Below are 19,263 nucleotides of genomic sequence, written 5' to 3' on the forward strand. Positions count from 1 at the left end.
CTCTTTGTTCTTCTAGAAGTCTCCCAAAGGCTCCTGCCCTTCCAGCACATGCTCTGAAATAAATAAACAAATATCCGTCCCATTTACTCCAGGCGTTTTTCAAACTGCTGCTCCTGTGTTGTACTCAGCAGACCTGTTATTCTGTCTCTTTAAGAGTGGAGACTCAATTTCTTCTTGCCCTCCTGCTTTCCCAGGGCCAAGCCCACTGATTTTTAAAATTCCAGATGTTAAGCTACACTGATTGTAAGAACTCATGAAGCAATACCCCTTCTGTTTTCAATTAAATGTTATGGGGATTTGCCTTCCCAGTGCATGTTCCCCATGCTTGGGTACCTAGGGGGCCTGACTTGGGATCTGCTTCTTTCCCCTCTCCACAAATGGGGCCTCCCTCCCACACACAGACATTCTTACAGGTCAGCTGGCTCCCTACTGCATCTCCACCCTTTTTATTCTCCTTGATGTAGCCTCTTCTCTACATTTAGCTGTGGAGAGACTGTTCTTTCAGTCTTCAAGTCATTTTCTGGGTTATTTAGACAATGTGGGTATTTAGGTATATCTGGGGGAATGAGGTGAGCCTAGTATCTTCCTACTCTGCCATCTTCCCCAGAAGTCCTTTTTTCTCATTTTTTATTACTACTTTTCTCTCTCCTATTCAGCTTGATTGTTTTTCCATTACTCTGTCCTCCAAGTTGTTAATCCATTCTTCTACTTTCTCTAGTCCACTATTTTTTCTCTCTAGTGTATTTTTAATTTCAGTTATTGAGTTCTTCATCTCTAACTGGTTCTTCTTTATGTTTCCTATCCTTTGTTCAGGATCTCACTCTAGTAGTCCATGTTCCTTGAGAGAAAGTGACAGCTAATTCTATCCTAGCTTTAAGCATGGGGTAGATAATTGAGGCCTTATCAGTGCTATGAAATAGAACTTTCTGCTATGATGGAAATGTTCAATCCAATACAGTAGCTAGAAGCCAGTAAGCTATTGAGTACTTGAAATGTGGTAGTGTCTATCATAGTAAACTGTGCAGCCTCAGCTAATCAGTGTAATATCATTTCCTGACCACAATGGTCACTTTAAGGATGGTCATGTTACCTGATTCAAATCATTGAGACTCATGGAGTTTTCTTTGGATCTTCAGGGATAGCATTTTTGTGCCTTTTTTGAGCTGTGCTTTAGGCAATCTCCCTAGATGTGGATGAGGCATCATGTAGTCTCAGGAGTAATTGCGATCCACTCTGGAAATGTGAAAGGTAGCCATTTTAAAAATAGGTAGACATTATTGAAGGCAAAGTAGACAGAAACAAGCTAACCAACTGAATCCAATCAAGTTTGTAGTTGATTCTACTTCTGTATTTTCTAGTAACATATGCCATAAATCATTCTTCTTGTTCAACACATCTGAGATGGGTCTCCTCTTGCATCTGAGTATATCCTGATTCAATATTTGTCATGTGGAATAGTGTATATCAATTAACATATGATTTACAATTGTTTTAGTTCAACTAAAATGAGTTCTAGGACATTTTTTTTAAGTTTTTATTTATTTATTTTGAGAGCTAGCAAGCACAAGCAGAGGAGGGGAAGAGAGAGGGGAATAGAGAGAGAATACCAAGTAGGTTCCACACTGTCAGCACCGAGCCCAATGTGGGGCTCAATCTCACGAACCATGAGATCATGGCTTGAGCTGAAACCAAGAGTCACTTGCTTAACTATGACATCCAGACACCCCAAGTTCTAGGAAATATTTTTAAAAGAAAAAAAAGCAAGATACAAGAGACAGTATATGATGTCACATTTAAATGAATGATTTTAAAAACTTTCTGTAAGTGGGAGTTTACAGACAAGGAAAGGGGACTCAGGCTCTGGTGGTCTGTATGGTGATGGATTAGAGTTGGAAACATCAGTATCAACTCATGTTCAACTTAATATAGATAAACATTGTTACATGTAGAAATATTTATAGATATCCATTTATGCAGGAGTTAGTGTACATATTTCCTGTTCTAAGATTTCAGAAAAAAAACGAATTAAAATTAAAGAAATACAAATAAAATATAGACTTTAGTTAATAATGTGTCAATATCCAATAATTTTTAAAACTGTACCAAACTAACATAAAATGTTAATAAGAGGGAAAACTGAGTTTTGGAGTGTATGAGAACTCTCAGTTCTATGTTTATTTAAAAAATCCCTATGTATGTGTTACTGTGGAATTGAAGATGAAGAATGGTGTAAAAACAATGCACAGTATCCTTGTGTAATAATTATTGAGGGAGTGAGAAAAGGGGAGAAAGGAAAAAACATTGTAGATAAATGGAAAATATCGAAGGCATAAATTAATCAAGGCATGTAATATAAAATATATGAACAATGTTGTTAAACACAATTAGATATATTTGTGAACAAAAATTATTTCAGGAATAAATGACGATGTTGATGAAATCTTAGGATGAGTCATTGAGATTTTCTTCCTGTATTTCTGTCACTTTTTTGTACTATCTGTAGTAAAATGTCAGAAGCAAATAACATTGAAACTCAGTGAGAGAAAAACATAGTTTTGAACACCATCAACAGAAGTTATGATTCAATAGATCTGGGGTTACTGCTCAATGAACCTGCATTTTTAGCAACTCCCTAATGTTTCTCATATACAAACATGTATAAGAAACAAACATGAGTACAATGAATGTCAAAACTGTTTGGTAAATTTCACCCTGCAGAAGCTATGGATTCATGGAGAAGAGTGTAATTAATTGTCAAGATCAGGGGAACATGCAGAAATTGACATTTAGTTGATTTTTGAAGATCGAATAGGATTTTGTAGTTGTAAGGAAGAGTGTGGCCTAAAAGAACGATAGCACAACCAAGACAGGAACGAATGAAACCTTTGTATTTTTGGAAATAGCAAAAGGGCCACTGAGGCTACAGGGTATAAGTGGTCAGTAATAAATCTAGAAAGATAGGTAAATGACAAATGTAAAAAATCATCAAATGCTCTTCTGTGGAGCCTTTTTCTTATAGTTTATTACTAATCCATTCCTGTAGTAAAGAACGAAGTGACCTAATTTGATGTATGCATTAGAAAAAAAAAAAAGATTTCTCTGAAAAGATGGATTGCAAGAAGAAAGAGAGTTGGGTAATAGCGTATATTTTGTATTTTTGATGTTTGGGAAGAACATTGTTTTTTCTGTTTTTAACTAAATTGTTATATTCTAATAAAATTATGTATATACATACGTGTGTGTGTATATATATATATATATATATACATATATATATATACATATATATCATTTTAAGAATAAAATCATATATATCATTCTGAGAAAACTTTATGCAAACTACTCCTCTAATGAGCATGTACCCCAAAAATGAAATTGTCAAATGTATTAGAGTATATAAGAGGTCAAGATTCAGACTGCAAAAGCAGCCATTGCCTTCAAGCTTTAGGAAGTGGCCTTAGCAAGTACAGGTTCGATGGAAAACAGAGGCAGGGCCCAAATTGCTGTGCACTGAAGAATGAATGTTATAAAAATAGACAGCATTATTCTTCTGCAGGAGAAATAAGCGAGTGCTATGTGAGGAGGCAGGCTTGAGAGTGACCAAATCATTTTAGCAAAAAACCAAGCTGATATATCCAAGCTATGAGAGAAAAAGTTCATGAAAAAGTCACCGAGAGAGAATGATTGCTCATCACCCACTTTTTGCTGCACTCTTAGACAATAGATCTAATGTAATCGTATGAGATCATTGAAGAAGTACTATGTATTGTCAGCAAAACATTGTTTAAAATGCTTATGCAATGTTGCTGCCTATAGCAAACGGCATTTCTCAGAAAAAGTAAAATATTGCCATTTGAACTACAAAGTAATAAATTATCTGGATGTAATCCTACTTTTTCTTCAAAATGAGAAAATATGCCCTCCTACCAACTTACATAGTAAATGACTTGCCTGGGTACGTGGGATAAAACTCTTCTTAAAAATTGCTTTTGTTTATGTCTTGAGGTTTCCACGGTCTTCCCTACCTCATATTCAGCCTGTTCAGAAATACTACTTTCCTGAGTTCCATTCTGTTTCACTAATGTAACCTTGTGTACATGATACTTAATGTGTTCTGTCTTTCTGTTGGCTGGCATAAACCAATTAGTAGAAAATTGGTCCCTGTGCCACATGCTATGGGGATAAAACCACCTCTTCCAGGGGCTGTAGTGGGCCAGGGAAAGTGGAAAATTTACTGCTAAGTCTAATGAAAGATAGAATTAAATAAAAAGAAATATTCAACTGCTCTCTCAGTCACCACACACACATAACTGAGGTCTCTTGCTTCTCTTTCCAGTTGACCTTCAACAAGGGCAATACAAAACTTACAGTCCATTCATGATTTTAGTCCTGGTATAAACGAAGTCCTCTTAAAAGGAGGTTGATTATTAATTAGCATCCCTGAAAGGTTGTTCATTTTGCCAGTCTTTACCAGTGGTACTGACAATGTTACAGATCATAACAAGCACATACTTAGAATCCTCACTTAAAGGGGCTCTCTGCTCAGGTAAGAGCTTCTTCATTGGGAACCATCAACTCTCTTAGCACACGAGTGTCCTGAAAATTTAGGGCAAACTTTCCACAGGGCTTTAATTTTCACTTGATTCCATTTGCCTATTTTGTTGTGGTAATTCTTTCACACATTGTAGCTCTTAGGAAACCAGTATTAACTGACATATTCTTGTAAAAAAATAGATTTGCTTCAGAAGATATTTTACTCAGGATGTAAATTTGGTTTAGTTTTCAATCTCCATATAGAGGTTTTATCTTTTTTAATGTTTATTTTATGAGAGATATGAGCAGGGGAAGGGCAGAGAGAGAGGGAGGGAGAGAGAGAATCCCAAGCAGACTCCTCACTGTCAGCATGGAGCCCAGTGTAAGGCTCAATCTCATGAACCATGAGATCATGACATGAGCCGAAATCAAGAGTCAGAGGCTTAACTGACTGAGCCAACCAGGTGCCCCTCCATATAGAGATTTTAAAGGTCATGTTTATGTTTGTGTAAGTGTGTTAGGGTGGTATGTTGAGAGTCATTATTTCTTTTCTTTTCTAGAACCATTCTTATATTTAACAAGTTAATATAAATTAGGAAATAATGGTATCTGACCCTTTATAATGTATACTTGTGTTACAATGTTTGTTCCATAAGACATGTCATGGGTTATCAGGCATAAATTATTGTGCCTTAACTTTTTGGAGTTCTTCAGTATAAGGCTGTCTTACCCATCACTAAAATATAATTTAAAAAATCATATTCTTATTTCTTAATTGCAGCTGCTGGTTTGTAGTAAATATTGATTAGCTATATTTTGTTTTTAGAGTAAGGATTTGCATGCACAATATGCTGAAATTTTCAAAAGGCTATCCAAACATTAAGTATTTGAAAGCATACAACGTGAATATATATATACATACATACATATATATATATATTTTTTTTTTTTCACTACGGACTACAAAAACAAAGATGAGTAAGACCAAATCATTTCTCCTCCATCCTCTTTTTTTAGTATTGTATTTTGAGGTAAGTGTAGATTCACATGCAGTTGTAAGAAACTATACAGAGAGATTCCAGGTACCTTTCACCAAGTTTCCCCAAATGGTAACATCTTGCATAAGTAAAATACAATATCACAAGCAGGAATTTGACATGGATACAATCAATTGATTTGACCTAGATTTTACCAGTTTTATATTCTTGTGTATGTCTTCAGTTTTATGCAGTTTTAAAATGTGTAGCTTTGTTTGACCATCACAACAGTCAAGATACAGACCAGTTCCATCACAAGGATCTGTCATGCTGCCATTCTGTAGCAGTAGCCACCTCCCACCTCCCTAAACTGCTAATGTGTTGTCTATGTCTAGAATGTTGCCATCTCAAGAATGTTAAATAAGTGAAGTCATACACTATGGAAAATTTTGAGATTCATCTTTTTCACTCAGCATAATTGTACTGAATTCACAGGCTTGTAGGTCTACTTTAGGGTTCTCTATTCTGTTCTGCTGACCTAGGTGTCTATCCATTCACCAATACCACATTTCCTTTATGAATGTAGTTATGTTGATAGCTTTAGCAGCAGGTAGAGTGATTCCTTCCCCCTTTATCCTTCTTTTTAAAATTGTCTTAGCTATTTTAGATCCTATGCTTTTCCATATAAACTTTAGAATAAATTTGTCTAGGTCCCCCCCAACCCCTACCAAAAAAAACCCAAAAAACCTTGTATGGATTTTGATAGAAACTGTAATGAGTTTATTGATCAATTTTGGGGAATCTTCTGTCCTCTTTTAACTTTTTTTTTTTTTTACTTTTATTCATTTTTGAGACACAGAGTGTGAGCAGGGGACGGGCAGAGAGAGAGAGAGGGAGACACAGAATCCGAAGCAGGCTCCAGGCTCTGAGCTGTCAGCACAGAGCCCCACACGGGGGCCAGCTCACAGACCTTGAGATGATGACCTGAGCTGAAGTCAGACGCTTAACTGACTGAGCCACCCAGGCGCCCTCTTCTGTCCTGTTTTAAAAGCCCCAGATTTTTTGAAGCTCATGTCATAACACAAAGCTCCCTACTAACCTTCCTTGTTGCTATCATGTGATCTCACTTATTCAGTGATATCTCTAGCTCTGGTTCACTGGTTCACTCTTTCTCTCCATTCTCTTTCTAGGCGTTGTCAGAGGGCTTATTGTAGCTTTTGGGTTTCTTAACTGCCTTCCCTGAAATGACATTTTTCTACATGCTGTCCTATCACCTTTGTGTTTTACTCCCTCATCTTCATCTATGTATCAGGAAACACTCTTTAACATCCAGTGCATTTACTTGAGCACATCACTCCAGTGATTCTTCAACTGTATTAAAAGCTTCTTTTCAGTAGTACTGGAACACTATAAGATATCCATATGCAAAAAAAAAAAAGGGAGTAAAACGATTCTTAACCTGTACCTCATACTGATAACAAAATTTAATTCCAAGTGGATTAGAGACCGAAATGTAAAACTTCAAACAATAATTCATCTAGGGGAAAATATGAAGACATATTTCTGGTTTTGGTTAGGAAAAGATAAAATTCATAAATTGAACATCATACAAATTAAGAACTTATACTCTAAAAAGCCAGTGTTGAGAGAATGAAAAGGCAAATTGCAAAAAGAAAATATTTGCAAACCACACATCTGATAAATGTTATGTATCCAGAATATATGAAAATCTTCCAAAACTAAATATTAACAAAACAACCCAGTGAAAGCTTGGCAAAAGATTTAAGTGAACACTTTACTGAAGAAGATATATACATGACAAATAAGCACATGGAAAGATGCTCACCACCAATATCATTAGGGAAAGACAAAACCACACTGATGTATCTCTACATACCTATTAAGATGGCTAATATTTTTAAAAATGATAATACCAAGTGTTAATATAGATCCAAAGCAACCAAAATCCTATATTGTGGTTGAGAATACATAACAGTACAACTATTCTGGAAAACTGTTTGGCTGTTTCTTATAGATATGTTTACCATATGACCTAATAGTTCTACATGTAGGCACTTATCCAAGTGAAATGAAAACCTTTATTCAGACAAAAACCATAGAGAAATGTTTATAGTGGACTTAGTAGTGGTTGCCTCAAACTAGAAAAGAAACTTCAAAACTAGAGAATAGATAAATGTGGGATGGGCAAAATAGGGAAAGGGGTGGGAGATATAGATTTTCAGTTTGGAATGAATAAGCCACAAGGAATAAAAGGTATGGCATAGGGAATAGTCAATGACATTATAATAGCTTTGCATGGTGACAGATGGTAGCTACACTTGTGAGCACAGCACAACATAGAGAAGTTGAACCACTATGTTGTGCACCTGAGACGAATGTAACATTGTGTGTCAACTCTACTCAAAATTTTTTTTTTTAATGTGGTGCATTTGGGGTGCCCGAGTGGCTCAGTTGGCTAGGCTTCTGACTCTCAATTTCGGCTCGGGTCATGATCTCACAGTTTGTAGGTTTGAGCCCCGCATCGGGCTCTGACAGTGCAGAGCCTGTTTGGGCTTCTCCCTGTTCCTCTCTCTGCCCCTCTTGTTCTTTCTCTCTCTCTCTGTCACTCTCTCAAGATAAATGAATAACTTAAAAAAAGATTTACAAAATGTGATACATTCACACAGTGGAATACTACTCGACAAAAAATAGTTCAATAGTTGGAACAATATGGAAAAATTTCAAATGTATTATGCTAAATTGAATGAAACGACTCGAAAGGCTACAACGTATAATACCTTTTTTATGACATTCTGGTAAGTGGAAAACTGTAGGGACAGAAAACAGTGGTTGCAAGTGACGGGAGCTGAGGAGGAGAGATTGACTACAAGTGGTGCATGGAGGCATTTTATGAGCTATTGGAGTTGTTCCGTATCTTGATTATAATGGTGGTTCACGACTGTGTACATTCGTCAAAAGTCACAGAACTATATACTAAAAAGGTAAATTTTACTGTACATAAATTATTTCCAGCAAATGAAAAATAAAACCCACATCCAATCCAATGACCTTACCATCCTGTTATTATTCATACACCCATTAGGTTCTATTGTCTACACTTGATTCCATGTCATTCGTAAGTTCCTTATAAATACGTAACTAATTTATTCTCTCTACTATTTTTTTTAATTTAACTTTTAATTTCAGAATCATTGTGGATTCACATGCAGTTTTAAGATCTCTCCACAGAGGGGTTTCATGCATCCTCACACAAGTTCTACCAGTAGTCACATCTTGCAAAACTACATAGTACAGTATTACAACCAGGACTTCGACATTCATAGAGTCAAGACACAGATGCTTCTATCCGTAAATACACAGACATTTCCATCCATGTTGCACTTTGACTACATCTACGTCCCTCTTACCTGTACTGCTTCAACCCCTGGCAACCACTAATCTGTTCTCTCATTCTATAATCATGTTATTTCAAGAATGTCATAAATATGATACCACACAGTTTGTAATTTGGGGATTTGCTTTTCACTCAGCATAATACTCTGGGGATTTATCCAGGTTGTTGTTATCTACCAATGATTCATTTCTTTTTATTGCTAAGTAATATTCCGTGATTTAGATGTATCGTAGTTTAACAATTAGCTCTGTTTACTTCTAGGTAGATATAGAAGTCCAGGTTTCCCACTCAGGGTGAGTCCAGGGGTAGATGGGTGGTGGTTATTGCTCAGTAGGGGTGGCAGTCCTAACTGTCCAATAGACCTCTGTTGGTACCTTCCAGACCACGAGAGCTGTGTTTGTCTCATAACTGCTTCCCAGTAGCCATCACTGACACTGGATGGGGAGGACTTGTTACCGCTTGGCAGTGATGAAAGTCCTAGCTCTCTTAGTTTCCTCTGATGCTACCATGGTAGAGGGTGGAGATGCCTTGCTAGAAGTTTGGTCCACCCTCTTCTCCTTTGCTGGTATGAGTATTGATGGAGCCTCACTTTTTTTGTGTGTTTTTGTCTGGAATAGGGTGATGAGTGTTTAAGAGTTTGTTGTCATACTATTCTGTCCCATTTTTGGTCCTTTGGCTAAAAAGAGCAGACTTTTGAGCACCCATTGGCATTTCCAGTTTGCTTGGTTCTTCAGCTTCAAGTCTGAAATCTATGAAACACAAAGAAAACCCAGAGAACTCTCCAACATATCATTATTTGCATCTGAATATCTCCGCCTGCCCTGCCTTCTTCTCTCCACTATTCAGAATCTTCTTGTATTTGCTTTGTGTAATGTCCAGGGTTTTTAGTTGCTTTTAGTGGGAAAAATAGGGGAAAGATGCATACTCTGTCTTCCCAGATGCAGAAGTGCTTTCCTAGTTTATTCTCTTGGGAAGAATTCTGAATACAGTTAGAACCAAATGTCTTTCTACTTTGTGCCTATACAGAATAGCCTGATTTTGCTGGAGGAAAAAAAATATCATACAATTACATAACTAATCATTTAATTTCATTAATGTAGACTTGGCCTTTGCCTTCATTCTACATTTCTCTGTAAGCTCTATTTTTCTCTTTTTTAGATATCAATTTCATAACTTCTCTTCCCTCTTTGAATCTCTAGTAAACTTTTCTCCCTGTACTTTACTCTCAACTGGTAACTTTATTCACTCACACTGTACTTTATCCATTATAATATGTATAAATATCTAAGAATATCCATAAATGAAAACATGTCTTAGAATTAGTGATGCTTAACAATCAGCAAGATGACAGGCATAATATAGTTGTCATTGGTGACATTGGACAGTATTAGCTATTCATACTATTGTCGTTTTTCTGTCTAAAAGTATGCTATTAATAAACACAATATTATAAGGGGTAAAAAGTATTGAATGTTTAATTTTCAACATTTTTTCTTTCTTGGCAGTATATAAAATAAAGTTGCATCTTATAATTTACAGTGTCTTGCATTTGATGAAACATGTATTTAAAAAATTTTTTTTAAATGTTTATTTATTTTTGAGACAGAGAGAGACCGAGTATGAATGGAGGAAGGTCAGAGAGAGGGAGACACAGAATCCGAAGCAGGCTCCCGGCTCCGAGCTGTCAGCACAGAGCCGGACACGGGGCTCAAACTCACAGACCGTGAGATCATGACCTGAGCCGAAGGCCAACGCTCAATTGACTAAGCCACCCAGGCACCCCAGATGAAACATAATGTATTATAAAATTATAAGCAGTCTGAGGTGTTACCCCATTTGCACAAGTACATATTTCTATATAGATAGATAAATGGACAGACATATGCATACTTAAAACACATGAGGTGGCTAAGTCAGGGAAAAGAGTTTTATTTATACCCATGGAAAGACAACAGGCAGATTAACACTGCAACATAGGTCCCCTGTGCCCAGCAAGTCTGTGGATTGGCACAGTGTGAGCCAGATGGAGATATGACCTACACAACTGGCAGATTTCACTTAGTAGGTGAAGGAAACAGAAAAAATGAATATTTTTCATTTATAAAGAAAAAAAAAATCCCTGCAACCCCCCCTGCCCTCCCCCTGCCCTGCTTGTGAGAGAATCTTCTGAAGATGTAACGGAAAGAATCTGTGCTCTAGCTCTTTTATATATAAATAAATCTTTTTAGGGGTGAAATAAGTCCAATGTGTTCAGCATTCACAACCTAGAGATTTCACCAAGGGCCTGTGATTCATCTATTTTGAAGTGTAAACACCTGGGAGGGTTACACTAAAGTCTTCCTGGAAATCTCTGGGATAGTCAGTCACTTTTGGAGTTAACATAAATGCCTATCCCATGGCATAACCATTTGGCTCTTGGGGAGATACTAGAAGATTTATTAGTCTTTTGTATGAGAGCAATTAACTTCATCAGAAAAACAAATGACTACAGACCTAATCTAATGATTCTAGATGAAGTAAAAACAAACATTCTCCGTATTTATACTATATACATTTCTGTTTCAGAAACCTAAGGCGTTTTAACAGAAACATTGAAAAATCCAAGGAAGATTTATTTTCCCACAGTTACATAATGCTAAAATGAGAATCTATCTCAATTTCATCTACAGTTCAAAGATAGAACATACCAATTTGTTCCAATGCCAGCTTTATTAAATTGGGAATTGTGTTTCCTAGAATCTCCCTCACCTGTATATTTCTACTTTAGATTTGGATAAGAGAGAAAAATCTCATGAAATTAGGGAAGTTAAAGGGAAATAGTAACTATTACTCTTGGAAGGACCTATGAGTGAGAGGCAGTGACAAATAGTTGGAGACATGCTTAGCTTTTGCTCACTCCTCAGTTCCAAATCAAACCCTTTTCCCAAATGCTGACCCTGAGGACCAACAGAGGCAGTAGACACACTGAGACACCAGCTTCCCATAGACCTCACTATAATTCCCTTTATACAATCTTCGTAAAGTTGTTGAACTTGCTTGGCTTCCCATGTGTCCTCTGCACCAGTGCTTAAGGATGACAGTTTAGTGACATTTAATAAAGCCCATATCACATGGTTCCTCCTTCTGTACTGAACCCTTATTGATATACCCCCTAACCAGGACAAATAAAGGGGGTGGCTAATAATTGACCTAGTAATTCTTTGTTGACCTCCCACTACCCACCTCTGAAAATTTTAGAGTCTCAGTATTCAAGGAACAATTGGAGATGGAATTTTGCTGGAGAAAAATGGCATAGAGATGTGGCGTTTTCCCTTGTTCACTGTTCTCCCATCCCACTACTAAATACACATATACTTCATAAGCAAGAGATGGGTATATCCCCACTAATATCAACCCTACTTGGGGAGTGAGATGGAGGCAAGAGTGAATTTAAGGAGACTACCATGGGTTTGAGACTAAAGACTTGTAACTGACACAGACTTAATGGGCAGGAGGCTGGTTGATGCTGACTATGGTAGCAAATAGATGACTGTGTTTGGAAAGTAACTGTACTCCCAATACAACTTCAGTAAGGATACATGTTTCCCAGGGAACAGAGAGAAAAACTGTGGAGACCTCAGCATGGGACTAGTTTAGAAATAACTTCTTTCAAGACAACTTCCTTCAAGGAATAGAGCGAGCTCAATAAAAATATTGGAAGGGTTCCATCTAGTGAAGTAGCTAGAGGAGAGTATCTTCTCTCAAAATTACTTTTTGTCATTGCAGTCAGGCTTTCGTCCTACATACTCTGCCAAAGATAATCTCGTATAGTTTATACAGAATATCTGTTTTGCCAAATCCAGTGACCACTCTTTTGTTCTTATCTTACTCAATATCTTAGCAGCTTTTGAGTATTTGAGATAATTGACTGTTCTCTCCTTCTTGAAATACTTTCCTCTCTTAGTTTTAGAAACATCATACTCCTGGCTTTTTGTTACCTCACTAAGTGCCCCCTTTCCAATCTCCTTCACTGATTTGACCTCCTTTGCTTAAATTCTAAATATTGGAGGACCTTGAGCTTGCCTCTGGACCTCTCTTCTCTCTGTCTACCTTCTTTCCATATGTGACATCATCAGATTCCATAACTTAAAATACCATCAATGTGCTAATAGTTTCCAGATTGGTCTCCTCAGCCCTTGTCTCTTCCCTGAGCCCCATTTCATATAGCCAATGCTTTCCATCTTCACTTGGGCATCTAAAAGGCATCTTCTCTATAATATGTCCAAAACAGTACATGCTTACTAATTTAAATAAATATTGCTGCATCCCATTCATTTCTCAGGCCAACCTAGAGTCTGTCTGCTTGTTCTAGTCTTTTCTACCCAAGTCATATCCAATTCATTGGCAAAAAGAATTAGTACTACCACCAACAAAGATCACCAATCCATCCTTCTCTTTCTATTTGCACTGCTTACCTAATCTAAGGGATCAGCATCTTCTATGTGAATTGGAATCACTTCTTAACTGACTTTTCTGCTTCTCTTCCTGTCCCCTCCTCTGTGCAATCATTCAACATATAACAGCTGGGAAAATATTACTAAATTGTAAATCAGATTATTTCCTCCCTAGCTTAAAACCCTATTAGAATAAAATTTATTATATTTACTATGACTTATAAGAATTTACACGATTTTGTCTTTGCCCTCTTGTCTCAATTCCACAAAGGGACAGGAAACAGCATGTTGCAGCTAGGTAACTGCAAATAGTTTATATGGTTGAGGATAAAGTAGGTGGAAATTTGGAAACTGATGGCACTGGAAATATATGAGGGGTCAATGTGAGAAAGACATAGGAACTTAGAAGTTCAGATACTCTGAAGAATTTGAGCAATACAATGACTAAATCAAAACTTAAATGAACATTTCTGAGACCAACTGATTGGAACTAAACCAACTTTTCTTATATAGTCATGATATAAACAATGGTTCAGATTCACCTTTGTAGTAGATGTTCTAAGTGACCCACTCATTCTGTCAGCCCTCTTGTGATTTCAGCAGCCGCTGCAGTGGACAGTTCCTATCACAATATCAGCATTCTAGCTCAATAGTCTGCACACTCTGGATTCTCTGCTTCAGTGCTTCCCAGGAAGCAGCAGGACTTTCAGCCTGGAAAGCAGGACGTTAATGCCCTGATAGGCAATGCTCAACAAGAGTCTGCAGTCAGTAGATAAATGATTTGGCCACCTATTATGCTTTCAACACATTTACTCAGAGAGTCCTCCTTTGTCCACAGTGGAAGCCAGCTTGAGGACTCATCTTTATTGGTTTTTCTTCTTTTACTTTCTTGTTCACCCTGCTCTTTCATTCTTAATTCCTGAAATTTCCTCTTAAATAAACTACCTGCACTTAAGTCCCTGTCTTAGTCTCTGCTTTACATGGAACCCAAAAATGATAATCATTCATTTCTTTATTCAAGAACTATTGAGAACATCGTGTAGTATGTTAAGAAAACAAAATCATTAAAAAGACATGTCATCTAATAGGGGCAAGTCTTCTAAGAATATAATTTGAATCTATGGGACAAAAAAGAAACAATATTAACACTCTTCTACATTCTGTAGCCATATCCATTTTTTCCCTAGTTATTATAAGTGACATGAGGTGGTTTTCAGCTAAACATAGAGTTATGGTTTGTTCCAAGATTTATTTCTTATGTCATTGCTATCCCAGACTTCTTTGAAGCTAAATAATATTCAGCTATGCAAGAGGAGAAAAGAATGTGTATTAGGACTAAGGGTTTATGATTGGATTTTGCATTTCAAGATTCAAGATTGGTGGTGGTATTTTTACCAGCATTTTTATGTTTTGCTCTCCTTCCTCTCTCCTGTATGCCTTAATCTTTTTTTTTTCTGTTAAAAGTAGATATATGCTATGTTGAGATTATCATAGCATAAAACATATCCTTTAATTTTAGAGTTGTTTTTGCATAATTGCCTTGGCAACTGGTGTTCTATTACTTTTCTTTTCACTTTTTATTGAGGTAATTACTGATTACGCAGAGCAACTGAATTATGTCAGATTTGATGAACTAAATCCATAAGACAATTTAGACATAAAGAAGTGTTAATCATTATCTAATTAAAAACAAAAGCTTCTGAACCCTCCTATACTACCTTTCACCCCATTCTGTAGCATATGATTTCTTAGAGAAAATTAAAACTTTGAGATGAAATTAATGGGTAAAAATCAAATGACCTTTGGTAATTCCTAAAACTACCAGTTTAGATGTACATGCATATTGCCACAGCAGGCCAAAATCTGAGAGAAAAGGATGGAGTAGAAAGGTGGCTTTCCTCATCTTACAAGCTTCAAGAGAGTAGGGGCTGTGTCTGGCTTCCATGCTACATAGTAAGATGCTTGATAATGACTGCTGGTTCTCAGTGTGCCCTCATAAGGTCATTGTGAGCATTCTTTACATGAAATAACGCATATAGGATTATTAAGTAGCAAGCACATAGTAAGTAGCAAAATCAATGTCTTTTCCTTGGCATCCCCAATTTCTTGTTTGGTCATCAAAGTGTCAATCATTGCTCTCAATTGAAGTTTAAAAGTAATTTTAAAAAAACAGTCCATGAACTGGCTTAGACAGGATACAAAGATTTAGGCCTCTTTTGTTGTGCAATAAGGAAAAGGTTTTAGCTTTTGAAGCCCTCAAATCTTCTAAGTCAGTAGTACTTTAATGGTCCAGATCATGGGAGTCATTAACAACTGTGTTTCTGTATGCCTGACTATAGGCAGGCTACGTAATTTGAAGCTATTCTTGGCATCTGTATGTTCTACTTAGGCCTTTCAGCATGTAAGTTGATAAATTGACAATTAAACGTTAGTTCTTAATTTTAAGCAAGGGCATTCTGGATACTGAGATAGTGTGAAGTAATCTACGTGTTTTCTGATTTTCTAACTAATTACAAGGGAATAATCTTATGTCTATTTACTTGAACATTTTAAACTGGTTAGCAGAGAAAAAGTTCGAAATCGATTCATTGCATTAGCTCTGTTTAGTATTCAGGATACTTTAAAATCACTTTATTCCAATTGTATGTTATTCATCAAAAAATGGATTCTGTTACAGATATTTTGGAAGAGTGTTAACAGCTTACTGCTATAGCAGGGTAAATAGCAAATTGTCGGTAGAGACTGAGTTGAATATAAACAGTGTAAGATGACATGGTGCTTAAGAAAGAGTTATAAAGCCATTGGGAACACAAAAATATATCTTTTAGATGACTAAATTGTTGATAAATTTTGGTATGGTATTTAATTACAAACAATATTTTATAGATCTGTAATTTGCTCATAAACATTGTTAGAAAAATTGGGAGAAAAAATAAAACTTAAAAAACAATTATTTAGCGTCAGAAGAGTGTTAGGCTCCATCAGAAATGACAACTGGAGTTTGAGAGGTTATTTCATGCTAACACTATTTTGTTGATGTGCATGAATATTTTGATATGCGGATTGTGCCCCGAAGGTACGTGGCAGCTTGTAGGAATTTGAGTTTTAACACATCTCTGATCACTGAAAAATCTGAGTTACGCGACACACAGTAGCTTGCTAGAAATATGTCTAAGACCCCCTAGAGATTCTGTGAATTGTTTTACTAAAAGCTTTGCTTGCTGCTGTTGCTAATGCGCTGGGAAGAAAATCAAAACAACATACAAAAACAAAAATCCATGACCCTTGGTGTTTCCCCTGGAAAGACAGATAATATGATTTTTTATTGCCTTCTACTTCCAGAGATTGTTGCAAGGGCAGACAAACCAGGCTAAAAATGTAATCTAGAAAAAGTTTTATTAAAACTTTAAATTTTGCTGGTTATTTGAGTTGCTAAGTGTTAGTAAATGATCAAGCTTTAGTGAATGATTCTCTTGTTTATGTAACCTTTTTTCAGTTGTGACTGGTGGGGGGACCCCTCTAAAGAATCTAGAAGAAGATTGAGAGAAATAAGCTAACTTTCTGAATAAAAAGCTAACAAGGATTTGAGAACTTCCCCTAGGCTGAGGATGAAAGGGATGTGTTTGTGTTCTTGGAGCAGGTGGCTAGGATTGTGGGAAGAGAAAACTGAAGGGACTGAATGGTGAGAGTAAGAGCAGTTCCTACCAGTTGTGGTTACAGAAAAGGAATTACCCCTGAAGGAAAAACATTTTCATGGTGGACATGGCTGAGAGATATAATATTTTTAAATAAAATGAATCTGGGGGGGGGGGGAAGGGAGGGAGGGAGCCAAACCATAAGAGACTCTTAAAAACTGAGAATAAACTGAGGGTTGATGGGTGGTGGGAGGGAGGGGAAAGTGGGTGATGGGCATTGAGGAGGGCACCTGTTGGGATGAGCACTGGGTGTTGTATGGAAACCAATTTGACAAAATTTCATATTAAAAAAAAAAGATTCCACATATAAGAAAAAAATCACTATGTTGTAACCTGAAACTAATGTAACATATGTCAACTATACCCATATAATATTTTAATTAATAAAAATTCAAATATTAAAAATGAATAAAAGGACATGAAACATGAAAAAAATAACAAAATTAAGACTTTATTTCAAAATACATAACATGTAAATACTTTTTTTTTAAAGGCTAACAATCTGAGCTCATACCTAATTTCTGAATTTGTATCTTCGGAAATATTGAAATATTTTGATCCCTAAAAATAAGTTTAGGTCATTTATGCTTGAAGTCCAATTTCATACTTTATATGTAGATTTGATATTTAACTTAATAATTCTACTCAGCTAATGTATTTTCAGCATTCCACATTCTGTGCTCCAAAAAATTAGTAAATTTTCATTCCAAATGTAACTGTAAGAAGTATAAGGAAAACATTAAGAAATAAAGAACGTAGGATTTGGTCTCCATAATATACAAATGAAGAAACTGCTTACTACTGGCTGAGTCAGTCACACAAGAATTGAATCAGTAACTTAAGAATTGTAAAGAAAACTGTATAATCTCTGGATTCAGTCACAGTTGAATTCAAATTTTGGCTCTTTTGCTTAATTCCTGTGTGATGGTGTTTTAAGTTACTTTTCTTAACTCTTCATTTATAAAATAGGGATAATGCATGAATTTCAGAATTGCTATGATTAAATGAAATAATAACTGTATAGCAGCTAATACGTGGCTCAATAGAATTTGTCATTACTATTAACTTCCTATCTCTAACAGGAATAATAATAATAATAATAATAATAATAATAATAATATATTTTTCCAAATTGCATACTTAGCAAATCATCTTCAAACTAAGATAGCATAGGAAGGTTTGCTTGACTTTGTTTTCCTTTGCACACCATTAATAGCAGATTGAATTTTGGTAAGGAAGTTTCCTATTAATGTAATTTCTTAATTTGTTTAACATGTATAAAATATGTCATCCAAACACAGAGGTAATTATGTTACAATTGAACATGATGAATAGCAGAGAATTGAAAGTAATACAAACTTCAGAAATGTTTTGTGTTGTTAGAACACTAACCAGCAGGAAGATGCTCTATTTTAGGTCTGTTATCATTTCAAATCATCCAGGCAGAACTCAGAGGTCTGAGAAGCGTCTTTCCATGCATTTTCCACTCTTATAGCTTTATATTGAGAGAAATAGTTCTATTTTCTTGTCAATGATAGTATCCAGTTGCTAAAATATAATTACTTGCAAACAGTCTTTAAGAGTTATTTTTCACCTTATAGGAAAAAGAAATATCTGTCCTATATCCATTTACTTACACATAAAATAATAAATTTCCATTAGGAAAAATTAAAAAAAAAATGCTTGGTCACAAGAGTCAGTCTTTGTTCTGCACATTACTTCATTTTATGTTAACAAATTTATTGAGATAATTCACATACCATGCAATTCACGGATTTCTGCTTTTTACTTCCTGAACAAGATCTACCTAAGATTCCAAAGATAAAAGCTAAATAAACAAATATATATTGAATACTAAATCCACTTAAAAAAAAAAAAAAGGTCTGGAGTAGAATATAGTAGGTGCTCAGGAGGAGACAAATATTTACAACATTTTTTTCCCTTCAAGGCATTAATGTTTAAGGGAAATAGACATATGTACACAAATATGTAAAATATTGAAACATAATTATATATATATATGTATATATATATATGTGTATACACACACACACACACATATATATATGTGGAGAGAGATTATTTTCAGTGACTAATAATCAAATACCTGGCACAAAAACTGAGTTAGGAATTTGAGGGAAAAAATACATATTTCACACTAGGTTAGTCAATGAGAATTTCCTAGATAAGATTTATGTTGGGAGTTTAAA

General features: G+C 35.7%; 1 protein-coding gene across 2 annotated transcripts in view; it reads left to right on the forward strand.

Moving 5' to 3' along the window:
* Window positions 1-19,263, forward strand: part of NPFFR2 (neuropeptide FF receptor 2) — a 101,886-nt gene that overhangs the window by 50,944 nt on the left and 31,679 nt on the right. The gene's annotated exons all lie outside the window — the stretch shown is intronic.

Source organism: Panthera onca, chromosome B1, assembly GCF_046562875.1.
Source record: "Panthera onca isolate mPanOnc1 chromosome B1, mPanOnc1 haplotype 2, whole genome shotgun sequence".
NCBI classification, from domain to species: Eukaryota; Metazoa; Chordata; class Mammalia; order Carnivora; family Felidae; genus Panthera; species Panthera onca.